At 39.4% G+C, this 13,137-nt stretch overlaps 1 long non-coding RNA gene across 1 annotated transcript; it reads left to right on the top strand.

Moving 5' to 3' along the window:
* Positions 1-4,443: 4,443 nt before the first annotated feature.
* Positions 4,444-12,047, top strand: LOC109530873 (uncharacterized). The gene is made up of 3 exons (XR_002171075.1): positions 4,444-4,710; positions 8,156-8,191; positions 11,948-12,047. It is a non-coding gene; the product is annotated as an uncharacterized LOC109530873 (long non-coding RNA).
* The last annotated feature ends 1,090 nt before the right edge of the window (positions 12,048-13,137 follow it).

The following is a 13,137-nucleotide window of genomic DNA, read 5'->3' on the forward strand; positions in this document are numbered from 1 at the left end:
TGACATCATTGTAACTCGGTCACAGTTATGTTGCATTAAATAACAAATTTTCTATCCAATGAGTCTCAGAATTTCTGGTGTTCTCTCTAAGTGAAGATGATTTTGTTTTTTCAATGTGATCTAATGTAGATATTTGGAGTCCAAATGAGTCATTTTAAATGCCACAGTTTGCCTTTTCAAACAGTCAATAATGTTGAAAGCATCAGCTCGATAATAAGCAATGTGTCAAAGAAGGAAATTTGACAGTTGAAGCTTTTTTAGCTGCTGATATTGTTCAATTTTTGTGTCATTTTACATGCCTGTCCACAAATAAATTGAAGAGTCAAATGAAAAAAGGTGAAGCACATTCTAGAGGGAGGTAATGTCAGGGGTTGTTAAATGTGGCAATAGCTATTATTTAAGACATGCATTTACTTTTTGGGGGGTAATACAGTATTTGGTTGCACGCTGGCTACATAGGAACTTCTGGAGTCCTTTCACCTAAAATGGTTTAATTAAAAAAATGCATTGTGCTTTCACTTGACGTTGCTGAGCAAACTCAGAAGGATGCAATAGATGTTAGTAAAAAAATATATATACAATTATTGATCTGTCATTTTACATGCCTGTCAAAAACAAACAAACAGAACAGTCAAAAGAAATATTTACTGTATTATTGTTATATATTGTGGAGGACCTGGAATAAATGGTTCTCTTGGTTTTAAAAGTAAAACATATTTTGTCAAGTTTGCTTGTGAGCAGGATACCAAAGGTCCTTTGTCATTTCAGTGTAATTTACCATTTTGTTCCCCATACACGTGTGCTGTCACGCCGATAAATTTAAGCATCATGTCCTATAAAAATTGGTAAACGGACGTTAGAGATTAAAATAACTTTATGAATACAGAAAATTGTCTTATTGACATTTTTAGCTGTCCTTTCACTGACTGGTACCTATCGTTTTAAATGATAAATATCGATATCGATGAGGACAGGGATCCGTGTGAAATAAATGTTTTTTTATTTATTTAGTTTTAACGACTACAGCATTGTTCAAGTTTAGAAGTAACCATGGAAACGCCGGAAGTCGTTAGAAATTCAGTTTACCTGTATATGGATTACATTTAATTTAGCTTTTTATTTTCCATATATTTACCCGGATTAAATTTCGCATTCTGTGCTGATGTGGAAAAAAAATAAAGGAGGTTTGAGTTTGAATTAAAAATACATCAAATTGATTTATTTTTAGTTTATGGTTTTAAAACACAATTAACTATCACGTTTAATACACGGTGTATGGAAATAAAGCATGTCAAATTAACTCATTGGATGTCTCCTTTTATTGATGTTCCTTTCTTTTATACATACACAAGCGCGCCTCCCTGCTATATCAGATGTTATATTGGAAAGATATATACTTGACATAGGAAAGAAAGCAAACAAGAAGGCAGCAGGCAATGTGTGCAAAAAGGCAATTATTTGTAATTAATTTCCACACAAAAAATAACAATTGTGCTCATTGGCAAAACATTCAACCCCCCACCCCCTTTTGGGGGAGGCGGGGACTCTTCTTCCACTGCTTGTCCTGTTTTTCTCTCTCCTGACAGACTGTACGGCCTTCATCAGTCTCCAGCAGCCCGACAAGCTTCACTAACTGGTCCCGCGCTGCATCCAGTAATATCAAAAATGACAATAAAAACAAGTAAAACAACAACAAAAAAGTATCACTTCTCCTCCTGTGATTATTTTTACTTGACAGAACCTGACCGACTGTATTATATGACAATTAAAAAAAAAAAAACGAGACACTGTAATATATATACATATATATATAACTGTATGACACATCCTCTGTCAGTGTGGTGGTTATTTCCATGACATCATTGTAACTCGGTCACAGTTATGTTGCATTAAATAACAAATTTTCTATCCAATGAGTCTCAGAATTTCTGGTGTTCTCTCTAAGTGAAGATGATTTTGTTTTTTCAATGTGATCTAATGTAGATATTTGGAGTCCAAATGAGTCATTTTAAATGCCACAGTTTGCCTTTTCAAACAGTCAATAATGTTGAAAGCATCAGCTCGATAATAAGCAATGTGTCAAAGAAGGAAATTTGACAGTTGAAGCTTTTTTAGCTGCTGATATTGTTCAATTTTTGTGTCATTTTACATGCCTGTCCACAAATAAATTGAAGAGTCAAATGAAAAAAGGTGAAGCACATTCTAGAGGGAGGTAATGTCAGGGGTTGTTAAATGTGGCAATAGCTATTATTTAAGACATGCATTTACTTTTTGGGGGGTAATATTTGGTTGCACGCTGGCTGCATAGGAACTTCTGGAGTCCTTTCACCTAAAATGGTTTAATTAAAAAAATGCATTGTGCTTTCACTTGACGTTGCTGAGCAAACTCAGAAGGATGCAAGAGATATTCGTAAAAAATATATATACAATTATTGATCTGTCATTTTACATGCCTGTCAAAAACAAACAAACAGAACAGTCAAAAGAAATATTTACCGTATTATTGTCATATATTGTGGAGGACCTGGAATAAATGGTTCTCTTGGTTTTAAAAGTAAAAAATATTTTGTCAAGTTTGCTTGTGAGCAGGATACCAGAGGTCCTTTGTCATTTCATGTAAAACAGGGCTCCATGTGAAATAAATGTGTATTTTATGGTTTTAAAACATAATTAACTATCACGTTTAATACTTTATTTTTAGTTTATGGTTTTAAAACACAATTAACTATCACGTTTAATACACGGTGTATGGAAATAAAGCAGCTAAAATAATGGATGGGCGAAAATGAAATAATTGTTGTCAAAAGGATGACGATACAGAATTAACTTTTACTCCGATAAAACTCTGTATGTTGTGTTTCAAGGAGGCCCACAGCGACACCGTCAGGCGGGCGGGAGCTAACCAACAGTCCACATTGGCTTGGCTGGCTGACTCCTGCTAGCTTGGTACACGTTAGCCTGGCTGCCAACGAACACACCACGAACAGACACCCCCCCGCCCCCTTTTGGGGGAGGCGGGGACTCTTCTTCCACTGCTTGTCCTGTTTTTCTCTCTCCTGACAGACTGTACGGCCTTCATCAGTCTCCAGCAGCCCGACAAGCTTCACTAACTGGTCCCGCGCTGCATCGAGTAATATCAAAAATGACAATAAAAACAAGTAAAACAACAACAAAAAAGTATCACTTCTCCTCCTGTGATTATTTTTACTTGACAGAACCTGACCGACTGTATTATATGACAATTAAAAAAAAAAAAACGAGACACTGTAATATATATACATATATATATAACTGTATGACACATCCTCTGTCAGTGTGGTGGTTATTTCCATGACATCATTGTAACTCGGTCACAGTTATGTTGCATTAAATAACAAATTTTCTATCCAATGAGTCTCAGAATTTCTGGTGTTCTCTCTAAGTGAGGATGATTTTGTTTTTTTCAATGTGATCTGATTTAGATATTTGGAGTCCGAATGAGTCATTTTAAATGCCACAGTTTGGCTTTTCAGTCAATAATGTTGAAAGCATCAGCTCGATAATAAGCAATGTGTCAAAGAAGGAAATAGATGATTTTGTTTTTTCAATGTGATCTAATGTAGATATTTGGAGTCCAAATGAGTCATTTTAAATGCCACAGTTTGCCTTTTCAAACAGTCAATAATGTTGAAAGCATCAGCTCGATAATAAGCAATGTGTCAAAGAAGGAAATTTGACAGTTGAAGCTTTTTTAGCTGCTGATATTGTTCAATTTTTGTGTCATTTTACATGCCTGTCCACAAATAAATTGAAGAGTCAAATGAAAAAAGGTGAAGCACATTCTAGAGGAAGGTAATGTCAGGGGTTGTTAAATCTGGTAATATCTATTATTTAAGACATGCATTTACTTTTTGGGGGGTAATATTTGGTTGCACGCTGGCTGCATAGGAACTTCTGGAGTCCTTTCACCTAAAAATGTTTTAAGCAGAAAAATGCATTGTGCTTTCACTTGACGTTGCTGAGCAAACTCAGAAGGATGCAAGAGATATTCGTAAAAAATATATATACAATTATTGATCTGTCATTTTACATGCCTGTCAAAAAAAAAACCCCAAACAGAACAGTCAAAAGAAATATTTACCGTATTATTGTCATATATTGTGGAGGACCTGGAATAAATGGTTCTCTTGGTTTTAAAAGTAAAAAATATTTTGTCAAGTTTGCTTGTGAGCAGGATACCAGAGGTCCTTTGTCATTTCATGTAAAACAGGGCTCCATGTGAAATAAATGTGTATTTTATGGTTTTAAAACATAATTAACTATCACGTTTAATACACGGTGTATGGAAATAAAATAGCTAAAATAATGGATGGATGAAAATGAAATAATTATTGTCAAAAGGATGACGATACAGTGTTTAACTTTTACTCCGATAAAACTCTGTATGTTGCGTTTCAAGGAGGCCCACAGCGACACCGTCAGGCGGGCGGGAGCTAACCAACAGTCCACATTGGCTTGGCTGGCTGACTCCTGCTAGCTTGGTACACGTTAGCCTGGCTGCCAACGAACACACCACGAACAGACACGTAGCCCAGTAGACACGCCGCGACCCTGCCGCTGGATACCGGGCACATGTTCGGTTCCTCCGGAGCCACTACTTGGGGGAGGAAGAAATGCTATCCACGAATAGGCATCTGAGCACCGCGGACTAAAAAAAAACAAAAAACAAAGGTGAGCGCTTTAAATAACCTTCCCACCTAGCCTACCGCCGCAAGTATTATAACGCCTCCACTGTCATTTAATATATTAAAACAAACCAAAAAAGTTCCTTAGCCGGCTAACTGGCTAACACAAATTACAGACCAACGCCGACTACATTTAAAAATGTTGCATGGTCGTTTGCATCCGTGTTGGTTAAATGTGTATTAAATGTACTTTTTGTAATGTCAAACTGCCGTGTGGCACTTGACAGCTGTCCCTAACATCTTGACCATTTCGTGTAGCTCAAATAAGCTAAATGGCTTAGCAACTTGCTCATGTTCAGGTAACTATTGTAATATTGCAAATGATGGAAATGGTCTTCTAAAACTGACGTATTATTATTGTTAATTTTACCATACAAGTCATATTTGAGGAATTTTTTTTCGGGTGTAAAGTTGGCAGAGGTGGTCTAACAGTACTTTAAAATGCGAATACTCGTTTAAATAAAATAAAGACTAACCACTAACTCAACTTCTTCTCAAGTCAAAAAGTCTGACTCAGAAATGTACTAAAATAGACGTAGAAAGTACTGTATATCAAATGGAGGGGGTAAAAGTCAAAGGGTCATCAGAAAAATCAATTGTAAAGCCACCTCAAAAATATACTTAATACCGTAACAAAGGATTTGTACATTATTCTTTCCATCATTGTGTAAATGCAACCAAACTTCGCTTTGCACTTCGTCTCATTCTTTTTACATTCTCACGTAAGCATAAAAATAAGTTAACCACGTTTGAAGTAAGACATCTCTTAACTCAACAAGAATGCGCTGTGTGTCATTTTTAACCGTTTTTATTGTAATGCAAGTGTGAAGTTCACTCTTTTTCATTCTAAACAAAATGTCAGGATAACAAATTTACAGAAGTAAAGACTTTGAACTTGTTGAACTTTCACTTCCTCGCCTACACGTCATTTACTTTAACATCTTAGTGCAGAACCATCCTGACTAAAACACGTTTTTCAGAAGTCCCACTTGTGCAAAAAAAAAAAAAAGTTTCAAAGATTTTTGGGGATCTGTTGAAATAACGCACGGGAGGAAAAAACAAACAAACAAATGTCAGTACAAGTGTTATTTAGATTTTATTTTAAAGTACAGATGTAGCGGGATGGATAAACTACTGTATCTCCCAAAATTTTAGATTTGATTCTGGAGCTGTAAACGTTCAGGTCGTGCAAAATTGTCACATCAGAGCCGTAACTGACGAGGTTCTTCCTCCCTCCATCTCCTCATCTTGCTTCTCGCGCTTCTTTTTAGTTGCCTGGCAACTGCTAGCTAGCGTGTGATTTTTGCGTGGGCGAGGGGATTTACGGCGTGTGCATTGTTCCCAAGTCTTTTTAACGGCTCACACGTTGAGGTGCTTTTACACGGCATGCACACAACTATTTCAGTGGCTGACAGAATTAGCGGCGCTCGTCACCTGTACTGCAATGCTAATTACGGTTAAAGAGTGCTAGCATGTTATTAGCTGCTATTAACCAAATTTAGAGAGAACCACGCAAAGCTGCCTTGTTACGGTGGGCGCTGTTCCTAGTTCTGTTGAGTGATGAAACTTAAGCTCCCGAAGCCAGTTAAACTCAGCAACATGGAATTTGGTTGGCATGTCCATAATGAAAAGAGCCGCAAAAAAGTCCCAAATAGCCATACCGAAAAGGACAGGGAAGGTGTGACATTTTAATTTGAAGCCACAACTGTTTTATGGTTAGTTTGGAGATTTTCCACGGGCACCTTTCAAGATGACCTTATTTTGGAGATTTTGTGCACGTGCTTCTACATTTAAACCACTTACACGAGACAAGTGGGCGACGCTTAATGGCGAAAGTGTTTTCCATAGTGGTGTGTAGGCAGAGCTTTGCGGTGAATTTTGATGACTTCCTATTGGCTCATTAGTGTTCCACATAATATTAAAAAAAAAAATCTATTTTAGGCTTACTCTGACTATTTCCCAGGTGTCCTCTAAAGTCTGAAAAACTGCAAAAGTTCACTTTGACTATAGTGCTTAATGTCACCGAAACATTTTTGCAGTGCATGTTTGTTTATCCAATTCCAGGTTGTCGGAAAATGTTGTGTCTGTGTCCCTACAAAGAAAACAAAAAACGCTCACAGTACGAGCGTTGGGCCACAGGGGGCCCAAGCTTGAAAATTGTTCCTAGTGGATGCTTCCTCTTTGGGGAGGGAACCTCTGATGTAATTAACATCAGCCCCAGAGGCATTTTTATCTGCGCAAAAGGAAAAGTGACAATGACTTAGACTCATTCATTTTAACCTGCAGAGGTTGACCTAAAATACACTTATTGCATGTTTAGTGAGAGCTGATATTTTGCGGAAATTCAGCCCTTGAATTTCAACTTAGCAACATGGAATTTGGTAGACATGTCGAATTTGAATGGAGTTAATTTTCAAGTTCAGCCCTCCAAACTGGTCTTGTATCTCATTCTGAGACTAGGCTCTGACTAAATACTCTATAGCTTGTCTTTAAATGTCAGCACGTGCGAGCTAATACTTTTCTCACAGCGTTTTGATGTACGGGTAGCTTTAGGTGGCCCCCCACTAGCTAAAATAATGATTGTCATTTTGGTTGTTTTATTACATGACCTCCATTTTTAGGCCGAAAATGCCAGAAACATTTTTCAGCAACTTTGAAAACAATTTCTCCAAATGCCCCCCAAAAATCTGAAATCAGCTTTAAAAAAATGATCAAAATGGCGTCGTCATGAACCGTTCATTTACATGACGACGTCGTAAAAAACATTTCGAAACTGTGAAAATGATTTTTTTTTTAAAGTCAGTTGTTTCCATTTGCATTATATTCAAATTTGGCTTGACATGCATATTAGATGGAGAGCTTCTTAATAATAATAATCATCATCCTGTGATAGTCGGCCATGGTGACATGAACATATCCTCGTTTCCATTTGCCCTTCATGCCTTTCTGTCCCGTCTCGCTCCCTCCTTCCTCATCCATCCATCCATTCTTCCATCCGTCCTTGCTGTGACGTCACACGTGTGTCGTGTGTCTATTGTCTGAGTGAACCTTCGGCGTCCGTCCCCGGGTTTTTCTTCCTTCATAGCCCCCCCCCGCCCCCCAAACCCGTTTCAAGGGGCAATGACAACACAAAAGCATAAAGATGGACGTGAGCGAGCAAGCAAGAGAGCGAGGCGGCATGCCAGCCGCTAACTGCCTCTGACCGACGCTGAGGAGTGTCGGCGTTAAAGACGTTTGTGAAGCTCCGCCAGGCCTCTTTTGTATTTTTTGGCGTCCGGGACGTTTTACGCGTCTGGCGGGCGGCTGCATTGTGTTTCTTTGATGACCCCTGCTGTGTAGCTGCCTGCTCACTACCCCCTCCCCTCCTCTCTCTGTCACCCCCCCCCCTCCATCCCTCTCCTCCTCCTCATCCTCCTTTCTCTCCATCAGAGCTCCCGATCCAGCCATGTTCGGCACAGAGTCGTCACGTAAGTACCGCCGTCGCCACCGTCCTTCCTGCCTCTTGTGTGTTTGAATCAACCACGGGAGGGAAACTGCAGATGTATCTTGCTCGCTATCCATCCGTCGTGCAGTTCCTCTTACTCTTTCTGTTGTTGCTGGTGGTAGAAATCCGGGATCTACCATTTTAGCCCCACAAGCTAGCTGGTGGTCCCGCCGAGATTCGCCTCACATTCTCTCACTTGCCGCTTCCGACTGTGTATGCTGTCTGTGTGGACATGTAGGTGTCTGTCTGTGTGTGTGTGTGTGTGTGGGGGGGGGGGGATAGATGCTATGGCCTCCCGTCTAAACACACATTCAATTGTAATTACACGCTTATTTGCGTTACGCTTTTCAAAAATTCACCAATTTGCCTGTTTTTACTTTGTTTTTTTTGTCCCTCTGGAAACTACCCGCAGATATTTGCTGATAAACTCACCTATTCGCGTTGTTTTTATGACCCTCTTGGTAGCAACGTGACTAGATTCTCTCAAAATGCCGCTAATTTGAATCGCTAATAACTAAATGCACCAAATTTTTGGAAAATCGGATGATGAGTCGCGTAGAATTTTTTTACTATTATTTTTTTTTTGTGTGTGTATTTGTAGGGAAAGAAAGGCCTTTCTCAGGAACGTTTTTTTTTGTGTGATCTTGCCTGTAGAAAATTTTGTTTTGTCCCCTACTCAGGGTAACCCTTCTCCAATTGACTGACAAGTTTCAATTAAAATATCCACCAAAAACTCATACAGGCCAACATTTTGTGGAGTTCCCTAAATTGACACATCCAAATTATGCATATTTACAATATAACAAGGAGTTTTGACTTATTTGGTTGAGTTCCGCTTTAAATCATGCAAAATGGGACATTACTGTTATTCGGGAGAAGAGCAATGAGGGCCATAGGTTAGGTCTTGTGATTCAGTCATCAGTTGTTGTTTTTTTTCCCGGATATTCTTTATGGAGGGTTTGAAGTGGGAGACGTTTGAAGTTCTCATTTCTTGTTATCTACAAAATTCCACAAAGATTTCGGCCACTTAGTGTTTTTGGCAGTGGCTAGCGGGAGCGATGAATATGAAAATCAACACAATGATTGGAATAGTACCCTAAATGTTCAGCCCCTGTTTTTGGGGGGCTTTGTTGTTTCATGATAAGTCCCTCTGTTCGAGGAAGCAGTGTTTGAACTCAGGTGTTCGCACCGTACACGACAACAGCATTTTGTATCCTCCAAAAACCAACTTCTGTCGGCAACTAACGTATTCTATTTGTGCGCAGCATCACGGCTAAATGCCGCTTCACCGTGTTTGCTTTGAAACCCGCGCTCCGCTAATTGACTTGAGTCTGCAGACCTGAGAGCACTACTGGGTTCAGAGTCAATTAGCGTTTCCTTAATGTAAAACCATTCAGTGATTTATAGCGCACGAGCAGAATTTTAAAATATCTTCTATGGCTAACTGTGAGCCACTGTAAAGCCTTCCTGTAAATAGTTTCTGAAAGTTTGTGTGTGTGTGTTTGTGTGTGTATGTGTGTAGTTTTGGTGTTTACTGTCTATGACTGCAAACTCCACACAGGAAGGCCATAGCCGCAATCCCTGCACTTCTGCAATATGAGGCGGACATGCTAACCAGTCATCCACTGTACCGCCTGTAATCTAAATCAGTTTATGAAAATGACCGACTGTGTTCATTAGAGTGTGAGCTCACCCGAAAACCAAAAATGATCACACATCGTCGTTTTGGTCACGCGGTGAGATGATCTCATTTTGTAGTCTGAAAATCGAACTGATTGAAGAGCCTCATGAAGTGACCGGTGTGTTTATTTTTGACAACTGGTCGTGAAACACTTGTACGCCTGCAACGTGAACGGCACGCTAGCTGTTACAGTAGACGGGATTTTTCTGCTCACGATCAATGTTTGATTGGCAGCAGCTTGTGAGGGGGCGACACTATTTTCACATCAGTCCAGAGGCATTTTTTTTTTCTTAAACCAGCCGTGTTCCAGTTTGTCCACCATTGGCTAGTATAATGACAGCAAGCAGTTTTCTGTGTTGCCATGGTAACACTCGTTTAAATAAAATAATAAATGGGGGTGGAGGGGGGGGGTGTAATCACAACAGCCCAGTGAGAGAGAGCGATCGTGTTTCTGTGGTAACTGCTGACTCGGGCTATTTTTGTCTTGTGAGCTCCGAGTGCAGCGAGCCACAGAGGAAGAGGAGGAGCACTTAACGTATGGATTGGATATTAATAAAGGAGAAACGTGCGACGTTAAGCCTGGATGACACGAAACAACAAAGAGTGACTTCATTTGCATTGCCGTCGCAAACGAAATTGACCAATGGATCGAATGCTAATCGGTCAAAATTGTGCTGCGTTATATCTCAATGTCACGTCATAAAATGTAAAAATGCTGACATTTCCAGGTTATTGTTTTCGTTGTTTTTTTTTTTTTTTAATCGCCAGATGTCTTTCAAACTAAAATAAATTAGATAAATGTAATTGATATTCACGAAAAGCAACATGTAAATTGAAAGAAACCTGATCCTGCCTTGGAAAAGTTGAATTGACTTTTCTTATCTATTTGTATGTAATGAGTATGACCTCATTAGTCCCAGAATGAGCCAATCGATTCGATTTTAATGAAGACAAAAGAGTTTGGTGTCACGGTGGAATGTCCTGTAACGACATGACATTTGCATGAAACGTGATCATCCCGCGGAAAAGTGGAATTCATTAGCATTACGTTTGCTTAACCCTTTCTGGGACAGTGCTTACTACAGTGGACAGTTTAGCATGTTCTCAGATTGCAGGGTGCATGAAAGGGTTCAACCAAACAAAAGAAGCTCGATTTGCATTGTGTTCTGACGACATTAAAAGAAAAATGTTGACTGCATCAAATGCTAATGAAGGTAATCACTGCCACGTCGTGCCTGGTTGATTGTTCGACGCTAATCTTCTCTTACGGCGCACAACCCGATCATTGAACGTGTCTTGTTACTCCAAGACGAAGGCTTTTGATGTGAATGAAGACAATTATTGTTCCACTCAATAATTGAAGCTCCAAGGGTATGATGAGTCTGAAGACCGATTTATTGCTAAAATGGTTATTGTTTCCAAGTCAGGGTTAAGGTTTAAAATAAGGGTTAGGGTTTCAAGACCAGTGATAGGGTTTCCAGTCTGTGTTTGTTTTTGTTTTGACCTGGTGGAGTCACTGGCGAGCCCCTTTCTTTCTTCCTTCATTGATGAATTCATTCTTCCTCTCTCCATCCTTTATTCGTCTCTTTCCCTCCTTCAATAAATTCCTCTCAAACATGTCTAAATATGTAGGTTTTATGACCATGTTTTAAATCTTTTTTTTCCCTTCCATATTAAGCTACAGTGAGTTGAGGAGCTTCATTTTAACAATAGTACAGTAGTAGTAGTCCTTTGCCACCATGCTATAGCATTTATACGAAATTACAATTCAGTATAAATGTTTAAAAAAAAACAAAAAAAAAATTCTGCTATTGGTGGCGGGGCGAGGTCCCCATTCCCACCAAATAGCCATTAAGTTGAAAGTGAAAGGGAAAGAAAAAGAACTTGAATGTGTAAACCAGGAAACCAAACAATACTCCTCCGACTTCCTGTTAGAAATAATGCAACCAAAAGTGACTGAAAATTGCCCACAATGAATGACTCAGTCATCTTTTTTTTTTTTTTGGGTGGGGGAGAGCTTTCACTAATCCGCCATCTTTCTTCCTGGTCTCTCCACAGTAAGCATGTTTCTCAACACCCTGACACCCAAGTTCTACGTGGCTCTTACGGGCACCTCCTCCCTCATATCAGGACTCATTTTGGTAAGAGCACACTTTGTTTACGTCGTAGTAAAGTAGGGCTACGTTTTAATGATGACATTTTAGTGTCTTTCCGCTGAAAGTGGAAGTGGAAAACGCTAAACCCCAAATATCCAACCCGAATTGTCCCGACTGGTGCTTTTTCGAATGCTCGCGTAAGGCGGTGCTCAACACTCTGCCGTCTGTTGATTGGTGGCTTGAAAATGATTGGCAACAAAACCAAAAGGGATTTAAACCATTCTGACTTGCCATCCGTTGTTTGTTTAGGCGTGACCTGACATTGACTGGTGACCAGTTCATTGTTCATCTCTATGTGCCCCGCCATGAACTGGCAATCAGCCGGGATCGAGACGACTGAAGCAAATCTGCTCATTCTTATTTACCTCTTGAGTTTCTGTGTCGCCGTGCGGCTTTAAGATAGCTCATCTGGTAATTAGGCTCGTTTGTTCCCTGCAGGCTCCTCATCTTCGCACGTTCCCTGAGACAATTCGCAAAAGTTGTAATTCCGCTTAAGCGCGAGCAGCCAGGTGGCGTCTTTAACACCAAATTGAGGCTTATTAGCAAATTTGTCCTGATGTCCTTTTAAAACATGCTGATTTATCCTGGCTGATTTATCAGTTTTCTCAATTAATTCATAGGATGTTTTTTTTTTCTTTCATTTTGAATGCAATACAGTATAGCAAGAGTATGAGTATTACGTTTCACATTGAGCAATAAGAAAGCATTTATGTTTGCATTTTGCAACAGCGTTGCACTTAGGGTAAAGTGCTGGAGCACCCGTGGCCATTAACATTGTCTTCTAGCATCTCCGCATTCAAAACCTTGAGTTAATGGACGCCGTGCTGCTCCACAACTCCACGCATCTAATTGAACTCCACCGTGTATTGTTGCCGACATCATTCCAATGAAGCAGTCGGAAAGTTTTTGTGCTCACGGGCCACATTTGATTGGGCCAGCTTATTTGAAGATGAGTAAAAAGTTAAAAAAAAAAAAAAGTAAAAATCTGTATGTAAAATGTGGATTTTATTCATGTTTTTAGACATTTTATACACAATATTTGATTATTTTTTTGAACAATTGGGCCAGCTTATTTGAAGATGAGTAAAAAGT

This window comes from Hippocampus comes, unplaced genomic scaffold (assembly GCF_001891065.2).
Source record: "Hippocampus comes isolate QL1 unplaced genomic scaffold, H_comes_QL1_v1.1 scaffold319, whole genome shotgun sequence".
Classification (NCBI taxonomy): domain Eukaryota; kingdom Metazoa; phylum Chordata; class Actinopteri; order Syngnathiformes; family Syngnathidae; genus Hippocampus; species Hippocampus comes.